The 27,291-nt window shown below is 39.0% G+C and overlaps 1 protein-coding gene across 1 annotated transcript in view; it reads right to left on the bottom strand.

Moving 5' to 3' along the window:
- The window catches only part of LOC129353944 (pro-neuregulin-3, membrane-bound isoform), a 388,725-nt gene that overhangs the window by 81,124 nt on the left and 280,310 nt on the right, over window positions 1–27,291 (bottom strand). The window lies entirely within an intron of this gene.

Below are 27,291 nucleotides of genomic sequence, written 5' to 3'. Positions count from 1 at the left end.
ATAATATCCTTTAAAATCAGACATTTTTTAATGATAGCAAGATACTACACCTGCATTAATTTCCTAGCTCTGGCAGTTAAATGCTCCCATCAAGCTGATTACAGAAGATTGGGAGCATCTTTCTGAAAGCACTGAAGGTCCCAAGTTTCTTCAAGAAATATAATCAGACTTATTTCAGTTTCTCCTGAAAAACATAATCATGTCTCCTTCACTTTCTGGATGAAATAAATGTTCCAACGTGAAGTCATTAAGCAGTACAGCAGCTCTGCCTCCTCAGCCTCTTGTCTCTGTCTTGTATGTACAGATTCCACAGAGTTTCTTGCAGTGAACGTCCGAGACCAACAGAGTGAGAGAACAGACCTCTGTGGGGTTCCAGTGCTGCTGGACACTGGGTCGGACACAGGACCCTTTCATAACCAGTTTCATAACCTTTAGTCTCATTCAGCTGAATCTGAATCTGCATGAAGAGATGTTAACCCCTCCAAATGTGCGTCAATAAAGAAGTGCACATTCTAAGAGTTTTGAACAGTCCTCTGAATTTGAGTGGCAAATTAGGAATAAAAGAATAACCATTAAGTACCTAATGAGTTCTGAAATGCACTCAGTCTGTCTCTGAAAAAGCATGTTTTTTAATAAATGTCAGTTCAATAAATATCTCCTGATCAACAAATAGCCTGAGTGTTACGAAGCACGGGAACAGGGCGCAGGTTTAAACTAAGTGCAGTGTGAAGCCGCAGCTTGTTTGCATATTGGTCGTTGCCTCTGGCTGTTTGAACCTTGGCCTTCCCGTCTCCCTGCTGTTAAAGCTGCAGGTCTCACATATGAAAATAGACTTAATATGCAGTCTGCTCTGTTTTACTAAGTCTCAGATCTTACCTCTGTTTGAACTGTTTCTTTATTTCACCTCTTCATTTCTTTTGGCTTCACAAACACACTGTGACTTTCTTTTTTACCAGATAAAGACAAGAGAAGAAGCCCTGACAAGACTCTCAAACACTTAGAGATTCATTGAAGAAAATAACACTTTCAATTTGATCATTTTTTTCAGAATGGTAATGATGACCTTTTTGTGATCCATCCATGGCAAGTGACTTTTAATCACATCGAGTCTCCAAATATCCTTTTTTGAAGAAAAAAAAAGGATATTTGGAGACATAAGCTGATAACAAAAGCTGTGACTTTAAATGTGAGTCCAAACAATAGACACGAGACACTAACTATAAATATGTTTCATTTTAAGTCAGCAGGGTGGAGACCAGGTGAGCAACATGATGAGGACTAAATGAAAAGAGAAATAGATGTCTGTGCAAGCCAAAGATTTAAGATTTAAATTCACAGATTATTTTATAAAAACTCAATAACTCTACATGTGAAAACCCCCAAAAAACAAATTGCCTTGATAAACACTTTAGTCCCAGCGTTAGCTTGTAATTACAGGTTAGCAGTATAGAGTTTAAGTCAGATATTTACCTGCACTGTATAAAAACATACCTTTTCCTCACTGACTGACATGAAAACAGATTAAAATCTTCATGTTGTTTTGTTAAATTAGGATTGTTGACATTTTAATTAAAGTTCTTTCTGCTTCACTGCCTGAGACAGGAAATAAAGGAGCAGAATCTTATACGAAAGAGAAGTATTTTTGTTTTGAGACTCAAAATGATATATTAAAATTCTTTCCTCTGACAGATCACAACTTCTCACTCTGTCCAGATGACAAAGATCCAACAAGATATTGCTGTTCTGTTACAGCCTTTCTTGTTTAAACAGGAACATTTTTGGGTTTTTAAAAGATATGGAATCTGTTAAAACCAGACAGTTTGTAATTATAACAACATATTGCTGTCGTATTTATTTTTTAGATATGGCAGCTAGAATATGCTTGCATATTAAAGCCATAAAACAGAAAGAGGTAGAGAAAAAGAGAGAGAGAAAGAGAGAGAGAATTTTTTATACTCTTTTCAAAACCAGAAATTAATCATAATTGAGTTTTGCCAATACTGATGTAATTAATTGCAAGTTATTTTATAATCATAACATCAACAATGTATCTCCACTTATAAGGTTGAACATAATCTTACAATAAGGTGAGATAATTCAGTGGTTGCAATAGTCAAAAAAAAAGCAACAACAAAACAAACAAAAAAAAAGTCATTTTTGCTTGTTCATATTTGTTCCACTGCTGTCTGTAAAATTGTAAAAAGCATTTTAGAGTCTTGCTGTTTGTAGTTTTCTGGAGCACAACACAAACTCGACATTATTTCCAGTAAATATATTAACTTGTCATTAGCAACCCAGTGGGACGGATCAACCGGGAGTTAGATGGACAGGGAGAGCCTGACTGAAACCATTTGGATGTCAGTCAATCTCTGAGGCTGATTATGTGTCTCTGCTTATTTGGAATCCCAAATATGCAAATTCAAGTTCAAAACAAGCTCAATAAACTGCAACCTGTGACTCATTAAATTTGCAAGCAACTTTAGAAAATACAAGCCCAAAGTCGGTTATAATAATCGGACTATCGTGACTTATTTTGTCCAGCAAAATAGAAACTATTTTGAGTTTCTATTTTGACAGAAACTCAAAATAGTTCCTGTTTTTCCAGGAACAAAATGAGCATCTCCCTACTCTCTCCATTCTGTATGTTTCTGTGGCGGCGTGCAATCAGCTGCTGTTAACTGTCACATAGAAACACACAGAGAAAATTAAATTACATTACCAGAGAAAGTGACAAAAGTAGCAATGCAGTGATTTGGATGACTAACTTTAATCTGAGATTACTCATTACTGAAAAACCTGACTCGATTAGAATAAGGCGTTACAGTAATGTGTCACTGACATCACTGATCAGAGGATCCTGAAGGAAACATCTGTCTGGGATATGTGGCTACCGGGATACGGAGCAGAACATTGAGAACTCAAGCACACCAGCAACTCCACTTCTTTGGAAAAGATGAAGACTTTCAAGGGGCCTAGTCCAAACCTGCACTTAAGCCAATTTAATGTGTTAGAGTCTGTGAATGTTCAAAAGTGCTCCAATGATTAATGGGACAGAACACCTTCACAGCAATATTCAACACCCCTAGTTCTCACCAAAGGCTATTCCCAGTTACTAGGTTTACTGAGCAATTACTTTTTCACAGGTTAATTTGAATGACTTTCATCTTTTATTTATTTATGTTTGGATCATTGAAAATATTGAAGCTTTACTATAAAGTAATACCAGAATAAATCTGGCATAATCTTGTGAAATCTTGGTATAGTGTTCACCAAGAGTTTAAGTTCTTGGTAAATTGCTTGCAAAGAGGAGGGAATGAATGTTGGTCAGGTGGATCTGGTAGAGACACACACCTGCCCTGCACAGGATGATGATTTGAGCATTTAAATGGTGGATATGGTTGTCATTTTGTTGTTCTTCACTAAACAACTGCTGCCATTCATTTTCATCTCAGCATTCCTAGTGGATCGAGGCTCTACACTGTAGATGTTGGAGCAGTTTTAGATGTTTTCTATTGAAAGCAGGATGTCACTTCGTTGCAGTCAGATAATACAGAGTGGTAGCTGACACTAGTTTCCTAAAGGCACCAGTCGACATTAAATTCACAATAGAACGACTCAAATTTCAAGAAGAATGCTAAACACCCACTATAGTCACCTAGAGGGATGAACTGACTGCTTCCCTTACTGCATAAAAAGCTTTTCTCTGTCACATCAGCTGGCTGACAGATGATATCAACCATGTTGCTAAAAAGGCCTGAAAAAAATCTTACAATTTATCAGAATGTCTGCAGACCAAGTTAGCTGGTTTCAGCTGTTAGAGACATTAAGATGTTTATTGACAAAGATTAGAAAAAATTAAATTAAATGTTGGTGTGAAGGATTACATTTGTTAGCTCTTTGCTTTTTAATGATCACTAGTGTCTTTAACTTTGAACTGAACAGCAGTACTAAACATCCACGAGGAGAATACGCAAATCCAATCAAACTATTGGACTCAATCCCAGGATCCTCTGGACTCAATCCCAGGATCCTCTGGGTGGAAGAGCACTAATAACTGCACCATCATAATTGTAACTAGTAGGCAAACATATTCTTCTTATTGTATGGCCTTAAACACCAATAAAATTCTAATTCTAGTGTTATTATGACTTATTTTGTCCAGCAAACTCTTTTCTTTCTAAAATATCTTTTCACATATATCACACACCTAGTATTCCTAATGGGCAGGCACAGAAGGGAAAAAAACACTTCTCAAAGTTAAGAGATGGAAAGCTGATAATAGGTGAGAGACTGTTGAAGGGTATGAAAGAGTTGCACAGTCTCTAATTAGCAGCACAGTCATTAATTAAAGACGAACAGAATTAGAACGCCCAGGGAGGAACGTGTTTGAGCAAAAGGTTAAATGTGAATCTTCCTCAAACCTGCCGAGCAGAGGCTAAATATAGGCATAGCGTGCGCATACACACACACACACACACATACGCACACGCACGCATGCAGACACGCACACACACACACCTACACACATACACACATGCACGCATACACCTGTTTGCCAGTGAGTGTATCTGCCCATAATACAAATATCAATTCAAATTTGCTGATGATTTTACTAATGTTCATACTTTTTCAGAAAGCCAAAGACTGTTAAAAAGCTTTTACTGAAATGAGGAAGTAAATTCAAATTTTCATTTCCATCAACTTTTCTTTAATGTAAAACTTCAAAATGCGCATTCATCAAGATTGAAAAATGTAAGAACACTTCTGATGTAACTTTTCAGTACAATGTCAGGCTAAAAGGTGAATATATTTTAGGTCTTTTCACCAGATTATTTGGCAAAATTTCTTAATGAAATGATTATACATGATGCATCAGTAGAAAACATGACAGCATGCATTCGTTATTTCTATTTTGTAACATTAGCTAATTTGTCTTGCACTCATTCGACGAATGACTGTCACCATGAATTAAAGGACCTCTAGTTGGAGGAAACATTAAGTCAGGCAATCAAAGTTCACAATTGTCCCTTTATATGTCCTTTTTATCCTGAATGTCATAACAGACCACAAGCGTCCTCTACCACCAAGCTGCATGCAGTTTTTCTAATATACATTTGGCCAATCCAGAAAGACAGAAAAATGTCAAATGGAGACAGATTTCTGAAATGTCCGCCTCTGTAACCTAGTTTCTGCAGCACTCTGCCCGTGGTGGTACAATATAGAAGACATTCTTCTCACCAACATGATTCCACTCACAGGCAGTGAAAATGTGATCCAAACAAAACAATGAGCCAAGCAGCTGTGTCATACATCAAAAGTAGCAGTAGGGCTTCTTGTAATTGCCGTCTAGGCTTAATACAGTCCAACTCCACAGCAGTTTGGCTCTCAACAGTCTTTTAAAAAAATATATGCCACAGTGCAACGGTCAGACTCTGACAGGTTAGTTCAATGTTCTTCACACTTTGGGCCATTTTCTCAGCAGAGGCTTCGCTTCAGAACAAGTGACCAAAAAAAAAAAAAAGGAAAGGAAAGAAAACTGCTGAATAAAAGCGTCGTCCTGTTGTGAGTGGAGTTGTAAGTCAATTTACTTGGTGATAATTTCTGTGGAAGAGATTCCAGCTAAATTCAAAATTATTTTTGGCTTAAATATTTTAGATTATTTTTCATTTAGTGCCTTTTTTTTTATCTTGACTTCACAAGTTATTTCCTGATTCAACTCTGCCCATGTCATAAAGTGAGGTGATGGAGGTGGTGAGGCAGCACGCTGGAGACCCAGGTAAGTGAACGGTGGTGTAATTTAATAACAAAATAGTCCACAAAAAACACAGTCAATAAACGGAGTCCGCGGCCAGGCAGCACGGCTGAGCGGAAGCCAGGGCTCACACCGGTAGCAAGTGGTCTTAAGGGCGGCACAAAACAAACGAGCGACGACAACGACAATCTGACAAACAATGACAAGGACCCGACGAGGAACAAAGGACACAGGAGGGACTAAATACACTGAGGGTAATCAGGGGAAGGAGACACACCTGGGAACAATCAAGGGGAAGACAGGACAACTAGGAGACTCAGGACACAAAAACTCGGAATTAAAACACAGAAAAACACAGAACCTGACAGTACCCCCCCTTAAAGGGCGGCTACCACGCCCAAAAACAAAATCCAAAACCCAAAAACCAGGGTGGGCGGAGGAGCGACGGCAGGAGGGCCAGAGTCCAGAAAACAAAAACTACCCACAAAAGGTGGGCGGAAACACAAGGAGGGGCCAAGAGTCCAAAACTAAACAGAAAGAGGGCAGAGGCGTCGAGGGGGGTCCGGAGGGCGTCCTCGGCGCCCGCGGCAGACCCCACGGGGAGGTCCGGAGGGCGTCCTCGGCGCCCGCGGCAGACCCCACGGGGAGGTCCGGAGGGCGTCCTCGGCGCCCGCAGACCCCACGGGGGAGGTCCGGAGGGCGTCCTCGGCGCCAAGGAGCACTAGGGGACTCGGGAGGAGCACTAGGGGACTCGGGAGGAGCACTAGGGGACTCGGGAGGAGCACTAGGGACTCGGGAGGAGCACTAGGGGACACTGGAGGAGCACTAGGGGACACTGGAGGAGCACTAGGGGACACTGGAGGAGCACTAGGGACACTGGAGGAGCACTAGGGGACACTGGAGGAGCACTAGGGGACACTGGAGGAGCACTAGGGGACACTGGAGGAGCACTAGGGGACACGGGAGGAGCACTAGGGGACACGGGAGGAGCACTAGGGATCTCGGGAGGAGCACTAGGGATCTCGGGAGGAGCACTAGGGATCTCGGGAGGAGCACTAGGGATCTCGGGAGGAGCACTAGGGATCTCGGGAGGAGCACTAGGGATCTCGGAAGGAGCAGAGTCCACGGAGGCCGGAGCGGAATCCGGCGGAGCAGGAGCAGGAGCCGGAGCGGAATCCGGCGGAGCAGGAGCAGGAGCCGGAGCGGAATCCGGCGGAGCAGGAGCAGGAGCCGGAGCGGAATCCGGCGGAGCAGGAGCAGGAGCCGGAGCGGAATCCGGCGGAGCAGGAGCAGGAGCCGGAGCGGAATCCGGCGGAGCAGGAGCAGGAGCCGGAGCGGAATCCGGCGGAGCAGGAGCAGGAGCCGGAGCGGAATCCGGCGGAGCAGGAGCAGGAGCCGGAGCGGAATCCGGCGGAGCAGGAGCCGGAGCGGAATCCGGCGGAGCAGGAGCAGGAGCCGGAGCGGAATCCGGCGGAGCAGAGTCCACGGAGGCCGGAGCGGAATCCGGCGGAGCAGAGTCCACGGAGGCCGGAGCGGAATCCGGCGGAGCAGAGTCCACGGAGGCCGGAGCGGAATCCGGCGGAGCAGAATCCACGGAGGCCGGAGCGGAATCCGGCGGAGCAGGAACGGCAGCCGGAGCGGAATCCGGCTGAGCAGGAACGGCAGCCGGAGCGGAATCCGGCGGAGCAGGAACGGCAGCCGGAGCGGGGTCCGGCGGAGCAGAAACGGCAACCGGAGCGGGGTCCGGCGGAGCAGGACGAGGAGCAGAGGCTGGAGCTGGGGCTGGGCTGGCGGAGCGGATGTCTGGCCTGGGAGGCAGAGGTTTAGCATCCCAGGCCGCGAAGGCTGTCTGGCGTATCTCCTCTGCCTCCCGCTGCAGCTCCACCAGCGCGGGGTGCTGGAGACGTGGAACCCAGTAGTCCAGCAACATACCCAGGCGTATGGCGAACCCTAGACGTCTGAGGGCGAACGTGGACGTGCTCTTTGAATCCTCATACTCCTGGATCGTTCGGAGCAGCTCCTCTACACCCTCTGGGTCCATGATGTTAAACAGCGAGCCTCACCGTATTCTTGGTCGGGTCCTTCTGTCATAAAGTGAGGTGATGGAGGTGGTGAGGCAGCACGCTGGAGACCCAGGTAAGTGAACGGTGGTGTAATTTAATAACAAAATAGTCCACAAAAAAACAGTCAATAAACGGAGTCCGCGGCCAGGCAGCACGGCTGAGCGGAAGCCAGGGCTCACACCGGTAGCAACTGGTCTTAAGGGCGGCACAAAACAAACGAGCGACGACAACGACAATCTGACAATCTGACAACGACAAACGATGACAAGGACCCGACGGGAACAAAGGACACAGGAGGGACTAAATACACTGAGGGTAATCAGTGACACACCTGGGAACAATCAAGGGGAAGACAGGACAACTAGGAGAACTCAGGACACAGAAACTCAGAATTAACACAGAAAAACACAGAACCTGACAGCCCAGCCCAGTTCAACAGTGTTACTTCTGTGCCTCCACATCTGGAAGAAAAACAGGCTCTAGCTGTTCAAAGATGCAATAATAATAATAATAATGATGATGATGATGATGATGATGATGATGATAATGATGATGATGATGATAATAATAATAATAATAATAATAATAATAATAATAATAATAATAATAATAATAATAATATGTACTACTATCAATACAAGCCAATGACAAATGGAAAGGAGACATAAGGCTCATGAGTTGAAAATCTCACTACATAGTGATTTATAGATCATTAAAACCCAAATACGTTCACGTTTAAATGAGAAAAATCGCGTCAGTAAGACGGGAACGCTTCGTCGGATGTTTGATGTCATGTAGAAAAAATGGTGAGGAGACATTTTTACAAGTTTTGTGTCTTGTTATATTGAGAACAGAAAATAAGAGAAGTGGCTCTGAAGGCTCCAGCCTGACATTCAGCTGACCACAAAAACTGTTTCCTGTTTCACAAATAAAAAGTTTGTTAAATCTCAAAATATTTTTTGAAGAATCTATGTTGAATGTAGTTCCATCCTCGTAAATCTTTTAATTTTAGATTTTCCTAAATATGCCACACCAGAAAAGTCAACACAGTTTAGGCATTTTTAAGTCAGAATGTTCTTGGCCAGTTCTAGTAGTTTTATTTGTTCATTATGCTAAAACATAACAAGCCAATAAAACTGTCACTTTAAAGAGAGACTCAGATTGTCAAGCTTCACCGTTTACAACAAAGTCAGATGCAAAGCAACAGAAAATTCTTCACGTTGTCCAAAAAAGTATTTCAGTGTTTCAATATGGTGAGATTATTATTCCTTATTCCTTGTTCTGGTACTAAGGGTGTTTTTCAAATTAAGGATAATCATTGTAAACCTGACAGGATGGATTGAAAACTTGAAAGATTTCTTCACTTACCGAGTTTTTTTTTTTTTGGTTCAGTCCTAGAAATATCTACACTCTTTTCTAAGTTTGACATGTAACAATAAAAATCATTTTCTATGAGCAATGTATGAAAGACAAAAGCAAACAAAGCAAATATTCTTTGAGAAGATTTAAAAGCAGCAAGAGCAATCGTATCGTTTGATGTATCCAATGCAATTCAATATGTCTGCTGGGCTTCAACAGCAACTTTCTGCTTGGTTTGTTTAATCAGACCTGCAGAAAGCCAAATACAATTGGCAGTCCACACTTCAGAGGCAGCCTGAGATGATTACTTTTCAACTTTAATGACATTACGTATCACCAACCCGTATGCATTTCCATTTATTTCTTCCTTATTTGATGGAACATTTAAAAAAAAAAAAAGAAAGAAATGGAAATCTAGCTTTGCGCGGTGTCAGGGGACGTTTCTTCTCTCATTTGCCAGACGTGATTGAAATGAATCTGGGTTGCCATGTCTTTGCCTGGCAGGTTACGGGAATCAGGCAGAGTGTGATGCTGTGTTGTCGCTGTGTAAAAGTTTTAAAGCACCAATTATTTCTGTACACTATTCTTTTAAGAAGTCACACTTTCTTGCAATCTTTTGAAGTGGTCTGGATCTATAATTCTCTAAGCTTCCTAAAAACTGAACTGCTAAAATTTGTTTTGTAAATCTCTTTCTGTCAAGTGTGACCTGATCTGACGCTGAGCTGATTTAACACAAGAGTTTGGCAGTGGGTTTGACCCAGCATACAGTTTCCATTTCATTCACGTACGAATCTCCATCAATTTCATCTCATGGAAAGGATCAATAAAATGTGATCATATCATAAGGTTTAAAACCTCTTGGTTGAAGTTTGAGAAAACTGCCTTTAGTTTCTTCTCGAACCAAAAATATTGGGTCACAGGTCTGCTTTGTTTCATCTCAATGTTCCCAGTTTGAAGCAAAATCAATTGGTGTTTGTTCAACGGGTGAAGAACTATTCATAAAGGATAAACTGTATCTCACAGTCAAAATATACAGACTTGAAAATCAGCAACAACCTGAACCTGAGAGATGAATCATTCCTCTGCTTTATGCCAGCTTTTCAGACAGCATCTCTTTAGAAATCCCCTTGTTGTTGTTAAAATTGTATTTTCTTTAAAGTATTTTTCTTTGGTGTTTTTTAAAAAGAGTCAACTAAATAAATGATTAAAAAAAATACATCTTTGTGATAAGCCACTGGTAACAAATGGCCTAAAGATCCAATTTGATTCTTTGCAAAGTTTTGTGGGTTTTTTATGGCCTGAATAATTCATGGATCAGAGTGAAATCAGGCCTAACTGTTCCTCTGACTATATTCAGGCCAGAGGACACAACTCAAAATGAGTGAAAAAACGGAAAACGTTCAAAGAAACATTGAGAAGCCTGGATAAATCTTGATCAAGATCAGTTTGACAGAAAAGCGTAAAGAACAAAGTGATGCCTAAAGACTTTTTGCCTTTTCAAGTTTAAGCCATAAAGATTGCAAGAACGCCAACAGCTCAAGTCAAATGGTAAACAAAGATGTTTACAGAACCTGAGATCTTACAGCACAGTCATAGCTTAAAGAAATGTTTGGTTAACAGGTTCTCTCCACATTTCCTAGAAAGGTGTTGGTGCTTCTTTTAAAATAGTGCTTTATTCAGATATTTACATTTAAGAAACCAAAAATGTCTTATTTAGCTGAACATCTAATAAACAAAGGGAGCAGTTGGTGCTAACTTTGATGAGTTAAGGTGTTGTTCTCATTCAGTCCAATTTCTGTTTATTTTCCACCAAATGGACTCTAAAGTACTATTAGAGTCTTGAATGAGGTAATAATAATAATATAATAATAATAATAATAATAATAATAATAATAATAATAATAATAATAATAATAATAATAATAATATCAAGAAGGAAGCATTTTCTTTGCAAGTAATTTAAAAGATGATGAAGTTTACCTGGCTTCTGGTGCTTTTGAACCAGTCAGTCATTACAATGAACCTAATGTTGAGAAATTTTAATTAGCTAAGCCACTAGAAATGGGCAGATTTTTGGGCTCCACTGTCCCTGTCCACTCAGCAAAATTACAAAATGTTCCATTGTTCCCCCACTGGGATTGTCCATATCAGAGCAATATCAGGTTATGCTGACATCAACACTTTTTAGTCAAAGATGTTAATGAGTAGAGATTTGAAGTTTTCCATTTTAAGTATCAGTAGAGTGTCAGATTAAAGACAAGAGTTGCAAGCAGAACTTTAAAAGGTAAATGTTTTATGGAGACATGCAAAGTTGTTCTTTAATGGTTTGCAGTTTTGGTCTGTCATCAACCAAACTGCATCAGCAATCTTTAAGAAACTTTAGTTAGACAAAAGGCTAGAGCCTCCACACCTACAAAGTTTGGTGTTTACAGCTAGTGACGCTAACAGTGCTAATTGCTAATTAGCACTGTTAGCTAATATAAATGCTAAAGAAGGTTTCAGAGGTCAACTTTAAATAATTTCGTCTGTGATTTAAATGAGTTTCACAACAACTGCTCTCTAACAGATAATATTAAAGAACAATGTTAAATTCACAACATTTTGATTGTGGAATGACAGAATCCAGCCTTGAGCTGGATAAATGGGTAAAAAGCAAATGGATGGTAGATTTTGTGGTCGTAGAACAGCTATACTCCACATTTGTTCAAACCAGTTTAATCTTTCTTTGTTGTGAAAAACAAAGTGTAGTGGCTTTTTATTTAGTCAATTTACCAGCAGTGTGCAGCAACACATGCAGGAGGGGCAGCGTTGTGTTGCTTTATGAAGATTTGACTGATTCCAGCATTTTTTTTGCCATCTTTTGAAAAGGATCTTAAAGCGCAGGGATGCTTGTCTGTTGTAAAAAATAACTTTTTGAAACTGTTTTTTTTTTCTCTTTTGATTGTAAAATGACTCTTTTCTAAATCATGGTCAGGCTTCTTTCTTAAAGTGTTTCGTGCCATAGCCAAATGTTAATTTTAGAATTCACCATTGCAGCTTTTGCTAAGCACTCTTTTTTTCCCACTCAATATTTCCCCGGTATATCCAAGTCACATAAGATCATCTTATTATACCATTCTATTAAAAGACATCATTCATGTCCGATCTTCATCTTGATAGAAAATAGAAATACCTTTATGCAGAGATAACATCATAATAAGAACTTTTATCTCTTTTTCATGTACCCATCTAGCTTTCCATTCCTTTGATATTTGATATCTCTTATGAATATTAACACCTGATTACTTGGGCCATTTATCTCTATGCAAAGTAATTCCCTCGAGGTCACTTTGATAAAGGTATCAGATGGTTTGCCTTTTCTCCAAACAGATTCAAGGAATATCTCCCTATTATAACTAAGTTTCATGGTTCTTAAATCACCCAAACCACTTGTTATCTCCACTCGTGACAAGAGACAAGTCTTTCAGGAGACTGCAAATCATGCAGCACAATTTCTTAGAAAATCAAAATCGAACCTGTCAGACGTATCTTGTCTTTCCAAACTTTTAAATTTGAAGTATTTTTCCACTTTGCACAGAACAAAAAGGAAGCACCTTGGGAATAAAATGGAATGCTGATTACAAGCACAGAATTGAAACACATTTCATGGAAAATAAAAAACCAGAGGACTGAAAACTATTTTCTTTGAGAAGAGCACTGAGAATTTCCCTACCAAAAATTTCCCATTTTTTGTAGAGAAATGTTTTGGCAACTGTAAATATTCTGCATTGGTGCCATGACAAAAAGACACAACTTCTGTAATCTGGTATTTAAAATGACAAATTAAAGAGTATGTTCATTACAAACAATATGAACCAAGACACAATTAATCTGTTAAAAACATTTCCACATGAGTTTAGATTAATCCCAGAAAAGGTGTTGGCGCCTCGTCTGAATGGGTAAAAAACAAAAAAAAGTTTGTTTTCAATACAATTTGTTGTAAACTGATTATCATTTAATCACAAAAAAGAGGATTTTGTCAAACAAATTGTGTTTCTCTGAAGATTTCATCCTTTCAGTTTCCAGAGTCACAGTAAGTAAAAACAAAAAACCAAAAAACCAAAAAGAAGTTACAACATCATTATTTCTGACCCTAAGCCCTCAAGCTCAAGACCAACTGGATTCAAAACTTCATAACAAGGAAGAAAACTGATTTTATGAAGCACTTTAACACAACTCACATGCTGCAAACCAATTATTTTGGAGCTATAGCAGCAGTTTAGAGGGAAAATCAAAAGCCAAATGAAAAGTGATAAAAAAAACAACGTTATTTTAGCTAATGATAGCTATTAGCCAAAAACAGAAGCATGAAATTAGGAATTCAAATAAGGAAAATAAAAATTGCCAGTACTGTTAGTTATTCTTTTAAGCTAGAACAAACCTGAAGAGTGTTTCTACACACAAAGGACAGGCCAGTATACAACCACATCTTTTCTACAGGCAGTGTGGAGAAAATAGAGTTTAATCAAAACATACTGGTGGCAGAAAAAATATTATTTCACAGTTATTGCGGTTGGACTTGAACTGCTTCCTGACAGAAGAACAGATGCCCAAATCTTGATAGAAACAAATATCTTTATCCTTAACTGTCATATCTGACATTTATTATTCCCAATAATGGCTTTTTTTGACTGCGGGACATACGAGAATGTGTAATCTCTTGTGCATCAATTTGTATTTGTAACATTTTACTTTTCATCAAAGCTGTAATTCTTCAAATACCAAAAAGTTATAAAAAACAATGCAAAGCAAATGTTCCACTTTTAAAGACATAAAATAGAAGCATAAATCCATCTCACAGATTATCACCTGGTTTAGAGACTCAATCCAGTTCCACTAAAAGAATGCAAATATTAAACTTTGTTTGGACAATTGTGCTCTTATCAGTGATTTTATACTGTCACTTTATCAGGTATAGTGTTTAGCTTCTGAATTAGATGCACAACAGTGTGGCACCGTTAGCTGCTAAATGTTAGCCAGAGAGAAATTGTACTGCATTTACATACAGTTTCACATTTCTTCTCTAACACAAATTCTGCTACAGGACAGACTTGGGGTCCGGACACCGCTCTAAAAGTAAGAAGTGGACTATTGCACAGGGCATTCTGGGTAATTCTAACTATAACAAGCACAGGTGCTTAGCGCTAGTAAGAGAAATGGCTTGTGGTCTTTTCCCAAAGATAAAGGAGACATTTAAGAACCAATAAACTTTCACCCCACTCCATATCTGTTTACATTTTGTAATGAACAAAGTTGTGCTCGGTGTCTTCTTCTGAGGTTTCTGCATTCTTTCCTTCAGTGGTCCTTGTTGTAGCGCCACTACAGGCAAGAAAGGAACCACACCAAATGCAAATGTAGCAAAATATTACAAATGTTCCTTGGTTTCCGATCGAAAAGAGTCTTCCAAACTATCAGCTATTAAAATACCCTTAAAATCTGGTCATGGCTTTTTCAGAGCTTCTGTAAATGGGTGCTGTCAGGAGAAATCTGTATTAGTCGACTCCAGCAGTCAACTGGATAACAACTCAAGGGATACTACTTTTCTTTTTCTTCAAATTCAAAATAATCGTGTCAAATGCAGACAGTGTGCCACGCTCAAAGAAACCACATTAACCAATATATGTGGTTCATAGTAATGACATTTTGCTAATATCTCAGCCACTGATGCTATACATTTAAAACACATTTGGAAAATATCAAACAGTACAGTTTTTTCCACCCCCCAATTATCATGTCACGTAAAAAGCACAACTAGAAGCTCTGCAGCAATAACAAGACATGTGATTTGTATTCACATAAAGCTTGAAGTGATCACTTTATTATTTTGTTCTCTGTTGTTACCCTCTTTGTGAACTCTCATACAAAACAGAATTGCTTTCATGGACATGGTTGTGCTTGATAAAAGTGTCAAGTATATCCTCAGAAGGAAGAGGAAAATCAAAGGTATTAAACAAGACCAGCAGACGAGTTCGGCTGCAGGGCTTCTCCCCAGAAAACGAAGCCTAATGGCTGCATTGTGCTGCCTACATTAGAGTATGGCTTTCATTTTAAGCCTATAGATTACTACTTAATCCATATGCTAAATTAAAACGTTTTTGTCAAGGGTAATTACACTGTAAATGTTGGAAATTACAAGATAAATCAAATAACACTGGTACAATTTCTATAAAAACATGAATTGCTAAAATTCTACAGATAAAGAATTTTATCTATAGAATAATATTCAGCACATACATTACAGATGCACAAAAACAGCTCAGAAAAGTCTTGAGTTTTAGAAGATTTCTGCTTCGATTTGATTCTCATCATAAAGTTGTGAACTCATTCTCTGACCAGTTGAGTTGGACTTTACTGTGTGCAGATGAAAAGGAATTGGAATCACTTGAAAACTTTAGCTGCTCTTTGGGATTGACAACTCTTTAAAGAGTTTGAAATTTTAGAAGCATGTAAAAATTTAAATCTAATAGTATAAAACAAAAACCCGTGTGGGACTGAATTCTTTGAAAGTTTCGTAGGAGGAAGCTCAACTGTTATGCAGCTGCTGCATAACTAACAGTAATACAGCTACCATTAATAAAGGAACCACTGAACCACTGAAACTTGTATTCCATCCATCCATCCATCATCTCTACATACTTGGCCCTAGTGGGGTAATGAGGGTGGTGGCCTGTCCAGGGGCTGCACCACCACCCCTGGACAGGTCGACTGTCTTTCGCAAAGCTTGTATTTCATTCTGGATTAAATATGTTTGGTTGATTAGTTAAAAGATAACAGAAATGGTAGAAGAAAAATAATGTTTTTTTTTTTTTAGAGAATCACTAAACCTCTATTATCATAGTGAACAAAGCGACACTGACTACAATAGGAGAAGACAAAAAGAAATATGTTCATCCTACAGCTTCCATTCTTGTTGAATATTACATTATTGTTCTCAGAATGTTGCTAAAAATAAAGTAACTAAGATGGAGAAACTTATAAAAACACCCAAGCCAAAATTTACAAAAATTACCTGTTGTCATCAGCCGTGCACGCTGGGGAAGCTTTAAGCAAGAGGAAATAGGAAATAGTTACGGTATCACTAGAGAAAAGGTTTATGCAAGACATCCGCCGCGGTGCCGCGGGCCTGAAAAGCGCTGCGCTTTGGTGACCCAAAAAGACCTGAGAAAGACGTCCTTTGCAGACATTCGACAAGAGAACACAAATCAGAGCAAAGATACTTCCCCTTCCATCAAAGGTTCTTTTGTTAGTTATTTCCCAAGAGTCGGTTTAGATTCTGGGTGGTATTTTTAAACAAACTTGAGGAATAGACGGAGACTTAAGATACGACACAAATGGAGACATCTAGAAGTTTGTGATTTTTTGTGGTTGATATTCTATTCAGTCTGAAATGTCTTCCACAAAACTAACCAGACACATCTACTCTGTATCTAATAATGTAAGAACATAATGATCTCTTCATTGTGTGCTATAGAACTAATGGACACACATTCCTCAATTCTGCCTTTAGCTGATTACCTTAAAACTAAACCTAAAAGTTGTGCAAATGAAATGGAGGAACTTGTAAGACTCTTTGGTTTTTTGACTTCTGTAAAATATGTGATATCAATATTGGCAGATGGCTACAGTGAAGGTAACTGTTGCCATGGTGAGGTATCGGTGCCAAAATTGAGACTATTGTGCACCCAGGATTGGCTACTTCCTTAGGCCTCCTTGGCTTATTCCAAAGGTAGCTAGTGACAATGTGTGCTGACCATTTTTTCTTATAACGTATGTCAAAGTCACAGGTTGTGCATCCAAGAAATGTGAGTTGTTAGCCTCTCCGATGTTAGCACTAGCCTAGCTGTGCTTAAGGACAGCAGAAGGTGGAGTGTGACCAGCCTAGGGTTGTTAGCCACTAGCTTCTCCAATGCCAATGCAATGCAGCATTCTACTTTTCATTTGGCAGCTCTGTCTGCTCAGTCAATATTCAAATCAGTTGATGGCATCAGAAAAAATATTGTCGTCTGTTACAAGGAGGTAGCCAGTGTTGGGTGTGCAATAGTCTTAATTGTGACACTAATACCAGACTACACTGTTGCTAACTCAAAAAGACAATGGCTTCAAATGAATCTGCTAATCAAATAAAGTGAATTCAAAAAGCGTCTTTTACATCTTCACCTGTGCTGAAGCTAGAAATGAGGTTGTAAAGTGAAATAGTCCTTAACATGTATACATTTTTCTATTACTTGAAGCTGTGCTTGAGCTGTCATAGTAAACACATGATTTCAGAATGTGAATGAATTGAAAAAAAGAGAAGGTTTAGTGAAATGTGCCCCTCTGTTGTAAGCAGTGGGACAGGAGCAAAGGACGCCGGCTCTAGTATTAATTAGTCAGGTGAAATGAGAAGACTGCATCATTATGTTGGCAATTAGAGCAGAATCTATTTCTCTAGCATGCCGCTGGCAATGAGCAAGCAGGACGAGGGGTTAGAAAAGCGACTAAGAAGCTGACTGAGCCACAAAGAGAAAGATTGAGAAAAGCTGCTGGGAGAGAGATTTGAAGAGAGAAGGAATGTTGTTGGGTTGAGAGTCATGAAAAGGATTTATTGCTAATCCTGGCAGTGATAGTCAGCTTCCATGATCCTCACCACCCTGCAAGTCAATCACAGTGCAAACGTTGAGATATGTTGATAGAATGCACCACATTTCCTGGATCTGTCTTCCCTTTCAGTGTGCTGATGTGATCTTACTCTTGGTGATGGATGACTTAAACTGTTGTTGAAATGAGCAGATGCTTTTGGATGCAAAAGCACATTGTAGTGTTCTGCAGCTCATTTTCCCCTCTGGTGTTCACATAAAAGACTCGTGCAAGATTTGGAGAAATCCAATTTTTTTTATTTTTTTTTATTCCTCCTGCTTCTGAAAAAGAAGAAACTGCATCGAGAATCCCAAAAATAGGTCAACATTTAGTTTCAGTGAGTTGAATCTCTCATTAATGGTCTGATGTTTTTATATTTTGGTTGATTTTGCTAATGTCTCATTCTTTTAATAATTGGACTCCTGTTCTAAATTTCAAACGCTGCACGCTGAAGAAAATTCTTGTTTTAAAGTTGCTCTTCCTGGTAACCACTGGTCCACTGGTAACCTGTGCAGTGGACAGGTTACCAGTCCACCCTGGAGAACACAGGAAGTATGTAAACGCGGCAGAAATATAAGATAACTGTGTGCCATTTATGCGCATTTTGGCTCCCTGAACATCGCCAAACAGCCTCAGAAGTCCAGGTGATGAAGGAAGATTTTGGCTTTAAGGGGGAAAAGGCCTGAGTGTGGAAAAAAAAAAAAAAGTGGTGAAAAATTGCCCCATATGGATTGGGTGCAATTTTATATAAAAAATGAATAAATAATAAAATTATATAATTATATGAAATAAAAAAGTTGAATTTTTATTTCAAAAAAGCAATCAAAAATAATCTAGTACAAATGTGTTAGTAACTCAAACAACAGTTTATAAAAGAAATTGGTATCTGAATTTGTTTTTAACAGATATTTTTCTACCTTTTCTTAATTGTATTAACTGCTCTTTATTTTCAAACTGTATCTCTTTATTAAGTTAATTTCTTATTTTTCAGTTGTTATTGAAAATAACAACCTTCACTAATCATTCATTTTTAAATGATTCAAACAGCTTGTTCAACAGCAGATTCTGCTGCAGACGACGACCCTGAGGAACACCAAGATTGGTTGGACCATGCTAATCAACAACATTCTATTTAATTAAATTTCTTCTGTCAAACAAATGTATTGTAAATGTATTTTCGTATAATGTATAGTGCGCCGTTGATCATCACAGTCAGGAAACCAATGGAGGAACATGGAATGAGTTTTGTTTCCAGGACTTTAAATGCATTCCATCAATCAGAAATGGTTCTGAAGCAGCTCTGGTCCCAGAGGGATTCTGTGTTTGCAGGGAAGAAGCTGTTGGCCGACGCCGGTGCTGGTCAGGCAGCGCAGCGATGGAGCTGATGGAGGCCAACTACGATGACTTTGGTTCTGTCACACCAAGGTCTTCACTCTAACTCCACTATAATGAGACTGTCAGAACAGTGTGAGCCATCTGAGATTCCCCCGGCAACCCACTTTCACAGTCAAGGATGAGTAGCTCTATGTACGTGCGTGTGTGTGTGTGTGTGTGTGTGCGTATTTGTGCATGTATTTGCGTGCATCCTAGACACTTGTTTATGGTCGTTCTGGTTTTCAGAACCTCACAACTCAAGCTGCCAGCTATCTTCTCTTCCGTCTTTCATCTGGATGAAGTCTCATCATCCAAACATCAGGATGTAAAGAAAGGAGTCATGAAACCAATCACTGCAATCTTTAAACCAAAAGGCTTTCAGACCAAGGGAAGACTTAGACATTAAATGAGTAATAATGCACAAATCTAGACAACCGTCAAGCATTTTGTAAAATAAATGTATAATTATACACATGTGCAATATTTACAACAATCAATTGAAATGGTCACAATGTTGAACGAGTATGTAAACTTTATGGTGTGATATGAGTGTTTATTATTACACTGCAGAATACATTTCCTTCTGCATTTTAAACTGGCAACAAGAACAATACATGGTTTTTCATAAGGATACCCAATATATAGGCATCTACGTCGGTATCAGACAATGTTAGTTATTTTTTCCATATTGGTATCAGTCCAATAATTAAAACTGGTCTTATATTGACAGATGTTTATTTTTATCTTGTTGCCGTTTGTGTGTGTGTTTCAGACAGGGTGGTGTGTGAGGTCGGCCGTGTGTTATTTGTTCAGTCATGTGATAAATATAGCGATGCGGCACAGCATTATGGGGATGTTTAACTAAATCAGGGAAGTGATGTAGGCAGTGTGGTGGCTTTACAGGGTGTTTAAAGTATAGAACAATATGTAGAATATTGCTAAGTATTGTTTATCAGCCACAATGGCATAATTAATATTGGATATTGATATCGGCACAAGTTTTCATATCGGTGCAACCCTGCTTTTAACATTTGGATCTAATAAACATATAAAAAATATTTCAACCATGTTTGAATCTCAGCAGAACCTCATTTGCTGTGTCACACCTGCAACTCCTATGGGTGTATCACCTCTTTTACTCATCTAATGATGACATTTTTGCCAGTTCTACATTAGCTCAGCTCAAACTCAATCTGAATAAAAAGGAGATATGAAAATCAATTTTAAAATTTTGCTACAGATTTAATTTTATTTAGGTCTTGACTTTTTTAGTAGACCAGAGTAAAATGTGATTAACCTTTGGTTCTGGCTTCAGGCTTGGAGTAGAAGGTTATTAACTTATTTCTTGCTATCTCACTTTTTGAAATTGTAAAAAATCTAAATCAGTCTCACAGCAAACTTGTTAGCTGTACAGATTAAGGTGTGTAATTCCTTGTGCTTTAAAGCTTCTGCATGTGTTTTCCTCCAGAGCCTCCCTGAACCAGTGTTAACTGCTGTCATAAACAAGCAGCTGCCAGATGTGGACCTCTGTCCACTGAGGAGTCCTGGGTCAAGCTGTCAGTGCAATCCATGACCAGAGGAGGTGAAGATAAAACAACATCCCACACAACTCACCTTTTGATTAAGCTCAAGCTTATTTTCACCAAAAGGAATATTCCCCCAGATATTGAACAACACACCGCTTCAGTTGTTTTTTGTTTTTTTTGTACAAAACTGCATGTCAAATGCTTGGGCGAGTCATGTAAATTGAAAAAAAAAAAAAAAAAAAAAAAAAAAAAAAATAACTATGAGTTATGCTGCTCTTCTGCTGCAGAGTATTTTCCATGGGGTTAATATTCATGTCTGGACTGCAGCAGCTGCGCTTGTGTTGGCAGAGATAGAGGAAGGCTCCCAGAGAGCTGGAGGTCAAACTTTGAATCACTCTCCAAAAAACGTTACACTTCACAGCGTTCATGTTGGCTGTTTTCTTTCTATGCAGAAAGTGACTAATTATTATTTTATAATAGTTAAAGATATGTTTTAAAACAACCACACACAACATATTCAAAGGGAAATCTGTTCAAATTTAGGGAAATTGTGTAAAAGTTTCAACAGACACAACTGCTGTGGTGGCCATCAATAAAAATGATCAGAATTATTTACTGCCTTCTATACACCGAACCCCTGACTGATATTTAAGATATTTTAACTCCAATGCTCCTTTTACCCAACCTTTGAAATCATGTATGATGAAATAATTCATCTGCTTGACCTTGGACCAATCACAGGACGACTCATGCTACATTCACACGGCAGGCAATGAAACCAAATTGGACTTTTCAACGGCGGTCTGAGTCGCCTGATTCCAAGCTTTTGACTCCACAAAACATTTGATTTGTGTTCTTTCAATATGAGGAAGTAAATTGGACAAACATGTCAGTAACTTTTACGTGAGTAACATAAGACACGTTTCATAATTCTGCACTATAAAAAGCCGGATGCAGCAGATCTGGATGTTAAGACCAGTAGAAATTATTAGTATGAAAAATTCCGTCTTCCAAACACACTTTTCTACAGAAGTTACAGTAAATTCTTCACAAAACACCAACATTATTAGCTTTGCTTTTTTCATGAGCTTCCTTTAACTTGTCATGCATGATCTTCTGTTCTTGTCATCATAAAATATTTTTGAATTTAATTGAATTTATTTGGGTGGATAGACAGATTGACTTCTTTAATATATTCTACAGAAACAGACAATTTAACCTTTCAGTGCTAGCAGATGAAAAGGGTATTATTCACGATCAAAATTCTGATAGGTGGTTGTGAGATTTTTTTCTTGCTCTTTTTAAAACACAGGTAAAACTAAAGGGGCATAATTATGTATTTTATAGGCAACTTTGCAACTTAACGTATTGAAATTGGACCTCTGTCTCTTTAAGAAGCTTCTGCTGTTCTCAATCTCCGCCTTCAAGATGTCATGACAACATGGCTCCTCTATTAACCCTTTAACAACATTTTTACCAGCGTTTCACTGAGAAGTATTACCTATAATGAGCTCAGAAGATATGCAGTTCCACTAGATGTTTGCTAGTTATTCTGAAGGAGCTGAGCGGGATAAGCCTGCTCTGTAAGGCAGAAACTCTGAGGAGGAGCGTTATGGAAAAGACAGGAGCCATGGGAGATTAGAGGTTTTATCAAATAAGCTTGAAAGAATCAAGGAAACACTCCAGGTACATTTTTGATGCAAGGATAACAGTAAAATATGATGTAAAGCTAAGAAACAGTCTATTTTACTAACACTGCCTTTTTAAAATGCCTTGCATTTAATGGATCCAGATGGAATATCAATAGGCTATCTTTGCCAAAATGAACACGGTATCTTCTGGTTTTACAGTGAAGACTTTGTCTTCATTTCACAACTGTAAGAAGAAACATCAGAAGAGTTGCCTACATCACTTCTGCTCACATTCCCTACAACAAGTCTAACTACTCTCTAAACACCACATGTCTGACTTACATTGTTCGGTAAAATGACAATTTGGGCCTCATGGAAACGACTAAAATACTCTTCAGTTTCACAGTTCTGTCATGGTTTTGAGAAGCTGCTGGGGACGCGTGCTGTCACTGTTTGTATTAATGTGACACTTAGTTATTTCAGTGACAGCTCTGAATAGTCAGGGTGTGTAAGCAAAGGCAAAGGGGAACACTTCATCTGTCGCTTTGTATTTGCCAGATGTGACCGCATGCAAGCACGACTGCAGACAATAGAACAGTCTGCAGCCACGTTACAAACAAACAGTCGGTTTATGTGCGATGACAAGTTAAATCAACGACACTGACATGCAGTTTTGCCAAAGAAGCCATTTTGCCGACATGTCGGTTTGCTAATGCACTCTCCTAAAACCACACTGTTTTTTGCGCCACAAGCACAGCAGAACAGCAGCTGCCCTTTGTTGTTCAGCTGCTGCTGGTAGTTTATGAAACATTCACAGCTATTTATGACCCCTTTGAAAAGCAAGTCATGGCTAATTTAGGGCAGAACACCCAGCTCTCATTGATTGTAAATGTGTTGTTGTCACGCGCATGAAGAGATAATCTCATATAATCGTCTGGTTGGTGGAAGAATGCCAGGGTTGTGTGTTGGCTGGGTAAAGTATTCCTGCAGAGAAAATAAGCTTTTCCTGTCACACAGTATCCAGACAGGTTGAATAAAAAAGGTTGAGTGTTTTGTGTTGCTGCTGCTGTTATTAAGGCATGTAACCACACACACGGAGCTCTGAGGTGACTTGGTGCTCCTTGTCTAGCAAATGGAGGGAACATCCTTGATTCTTGACAGGTAGATGGATGGGTGTGCGTGTATTTGTGTGCATGTGTATGTGGGGAGGACAGAGACAAATGGATGAGAAAAAGATTATTGTATGGAGGAAAAAAAGAACATTGAACAAGACCAATATTCATCCGTCTGGATTTTTCAGAGTGACTGGCACAGAGCAGCATGCGCAATGCTGGAGCTAATGAACTGGTCATCAGGCTCTTTTCAGGCTTGTGGTGTCCATCCCAGGTTTTCTGTTTCACTGCAGTCTCACATTTAACTCAGATAAAACAGAGAAGGGGTGAAGCAGATCGGAGGAAGACCTGGTTTCACATCATCAATTTAGCAGGAAGACCTGCTAAATTGGGTTTGATTGAGGACCAAAGTTGCAACATTTGTTACATTTTCTGCTGGTTCATTTTCACATTCCCCAGCATCAAACCAACCAGGGCCTTTGAGCAACCTGTTAAAGTCTGAAGTGCCGATATCGGCTTTTGTTGACATCGACACGTGATGAAAATGGGCCCAGACTCACAGAGACACCTGCCCACTCGACACCAAGCCCGGTCATAATTGAATAGTGAATAATCAAACTAATCTACAAAATTTCCCTCTGCATTAGATAAACATTTCTCAAAACTCATACTTTCTCCTGGAGATAGTTGAAGCAAAATATAAACTTTGCTGTTAGAGCTCACTTCTGCATGTAATACTGAAAAACTCAAATTTTCTCTCCGACAAAGAAAACTAGATGGTACAATTCTTTTCAGACTAAAATTTATAATACAATCCAAAAAAGGAATCATGTTCTTTCCATTCTTTACCAAGTTCACCATCAGTCTGTTCAGTAATGAGGCTACCTAACATCTCAAAACAGGTTAAAAAATCCAATGCTTAGCATTCAATGCAGTTTGTTAAAACTTTGCAGTGGTGAGCAGCACATTGACTGCAATCAGAAGCTTCATTATAAATTTTCACACCAATCTGTTTCTGCTGCCAACCTCTTGAAGGATAGAGCAGCATGACAGATGCAGATAAGGATCAATCCAAACATGCCTCACAGACTCCCAAATACAATTATGCTATTTGTCTTTCATCATTTATGTTTTTGTCCCTCTTAGCCTTTTTCTTTTAGTTTCTTTTCAAACTGATGTGTGAATAAAGTAATTATTAATGTCCAAACCCAACAAAGACTTGGTTCCACTGTTCCAGTTTCTGAAATCTAATGTCAAATCTCATTTAGAATATTTTAAACTCTGTCAAGCCTTTTCATTTAATGAAATATGGGAGAGTCAAACCAAGACTGGTTTATTCTACAAGAATAAACTTGTTCTCAGTCCATTTTATAAGATTTAATGAAAGCTATTAGTTAGCAGCTCCACCACAGGCGAGGATGATCAAATTATCTCGACAAAAAGCAGTTGAAACATGTTTCATCGATGCCTTCGTTTTCTATACTTTATGTTTCTTTTAATGTTTTTAAAGAAACATTAAAAGAAACATCTTTTTATGTCATGTACTGCACTTTGAATATCCTTGTTTATAAATTATGGTAGTTTAATGAAAATTTCCTTGACATGTTGAACTCTGAGTTTCTGACTCTTCCCCTCAGTTGAGAATAAAAATATCTTACTTTTACAGCAAATATGTTCAGTTTTTAGAAAAAATGCCTGTTTATGTTTACTTTTGTAAGGACCAATCTTTTCACCTTTAGACTTAAGAAGCAACAACAGATTATGTGCCATAATAATCTCCATGGAAACTAAAACGGGGCCTTGCCTTGTTCCACTCTATGAATGCAAACTACTGTAGGTGCAAATGGCTGCATATTAGGGTGTATGCAACTTTTCATTATCTCTCTCTGTACTCAACAGTTGATGGCCCCAAAGAATCAATACCATACAAGTCTATTAAAGTTTCTGCTGTCGCTCCGGCCTGAAGACCCCCAGCTCTGGAAATTCTCCTGATCTCATTATGTCCTCACTGTGCAACAAGACATATTGTGTGCTTGAGCTGTTATTGCTGAGCTGAGGTTATTTCTGTCTTAGAAAGCTCTTCCCAATTTGCTCACGGTGGATAGATCACCTCTACAAGCCCTATGATACGATCCCCGTGGAGATTTGTCAGAGTCTTTAGCATAATGAGAAAAAACTGATCAACACATCCAATGTGGATGCTACTGCAATTAGCAATAGATGTCAACAGGATTTCAACACTGGAATAGGTGATTCCTTGAACAAGGAATCAGTCAATCAATAGATTCTTTTTTGTTCTTTTTCTTGTTTGCTTCTGTTGGTGCGTTTCTCTGTTTTGGTTTCCGTTGTCTCCCTCCTTTGAAATAACCTCCATGGTTAATGATCCGCCATGACCCTGGCGACCCTTAATTGAATAATAAATGAGTGGATCTGATTCCAGACTCTGCAGCAGACTGCAGGACCGAACGGCAAAAACACAAGACGTGAATTACAAGGTCATGTTTGAAAAGCTATATAGGACACGGACTGTCAAAGAATACAATGGAAATAAAATGCAGTTTACCCCCAAGAACAAATAACTGGTCTATAAAACGAATAAAAACAGCCAAAAGTGGTTTCTTAAAAGAAAAATCAAAAAAAATGTGGAAAAGTTCTTTCCTCTCAAATAGCAGAGAGAGAAAGAGGAAGTTCAAACCATCGATCATCCCAGACTCCAACGTCTCTCTGTGCCTTGACAGACAGAAATTTAAAGAGATAGACCCCCACAATCAAGGCATCAAATTATAAAGTCAAATTTCTTTTAAGTCATATTTGACAGCATTTTCATAACAACTGACGGTAACATAGTTTCTTGACTGTGCCATAAAATTACACTACGTAGTTGAAAAAACTTTAAACAACTTGTTTAAAATGTGTGAGATGTGTCGCTCTGCTCGTTCACCACAGGAATATCAGTGCTGGAAGCCTGAAGATATTTTCAGTCCAAGTGGACCAAAAAACCTCTGAAGCCTTCTGCTCAGATGAAGTCTCTCTATCACCATCATCTTATGGAAGAGAGGATTGCATCACCTTCAGCGGGGCTGCTGCCCCTTCCAGATCCACTGCCCTCCAACACAGACATGTCAAATGTCCTTTGTGGTGATGCAGGAAAAACTACAGCAATGAAACCTTCTGACCCTGAAGAAATGACTTCAAATTCTGTCCATGAAAATCAAAACACAGAGGCAAAGACTGCACAAGTCCTGCAACAATGACCACTGCAACCAAAAGTTTATTTAAATAAACTCAGAAATTTTGAGAAGTCAAACATTTTGTAAGAAAAGATTGATCTAGAAAATTCTATGTTTTTTCACAAATATACCACTTTCAGAGTCAGAAATGTTCCAGATTTTATCAGAAAGCTTTTGGTAGAACTTTCCTTTTTTATTTGCAATGACCCTAAAATGTTGTCGCAATTTTGTAAACTTCCATTACTAATGTTAATCAAGTGAAGAATCCCAAACTGAACAAATTGGCAAGAAAACAATACTACAGTCATATACAAATATCTTTGGAGAACCTACAATAGTCACAGTTTTGTGACTATTGTGACTATTGTGTACTATTGTGTACACATATAACTATTGTGTACACATATAACTATTGTGTACACATATAACTGAAAGAAGCATCCAAAGATTACGTCACGTAACATTGGAGTTAAGTAGTTCAATGACAGGAAACAAAAAGCTTGGAATCCACAGCAAGAACAGCATTACATACTCTGAGAAGCCCACACACAAAGAGCCATTTCAGTGTGTTCAGTGGTCCTGAGTGGGA

The sequence above is a fragment of the Poeciliopsis prolifica genome, unplaced genomic scaffold (genome assembly GCF_027474105.1).
Source record: "Poeciliopsis prolifica strain line A6 unplaced genomic scaffold, Auburn_PproV2 SCAFFOLD099, whole genome shotgun sequence".
Lineage (NCBI taxonomy): Eukaryota > Metazoa > Chordata > Actinopteri > Cyprinodontiformes > Poeciliidae > Poeciliopsis > Poeciliopsis prolifica.
Note: the sequence above shows the minus strand (reverse complement) of the source record. Positions and strands in the feature narration are given on the sequence as shown.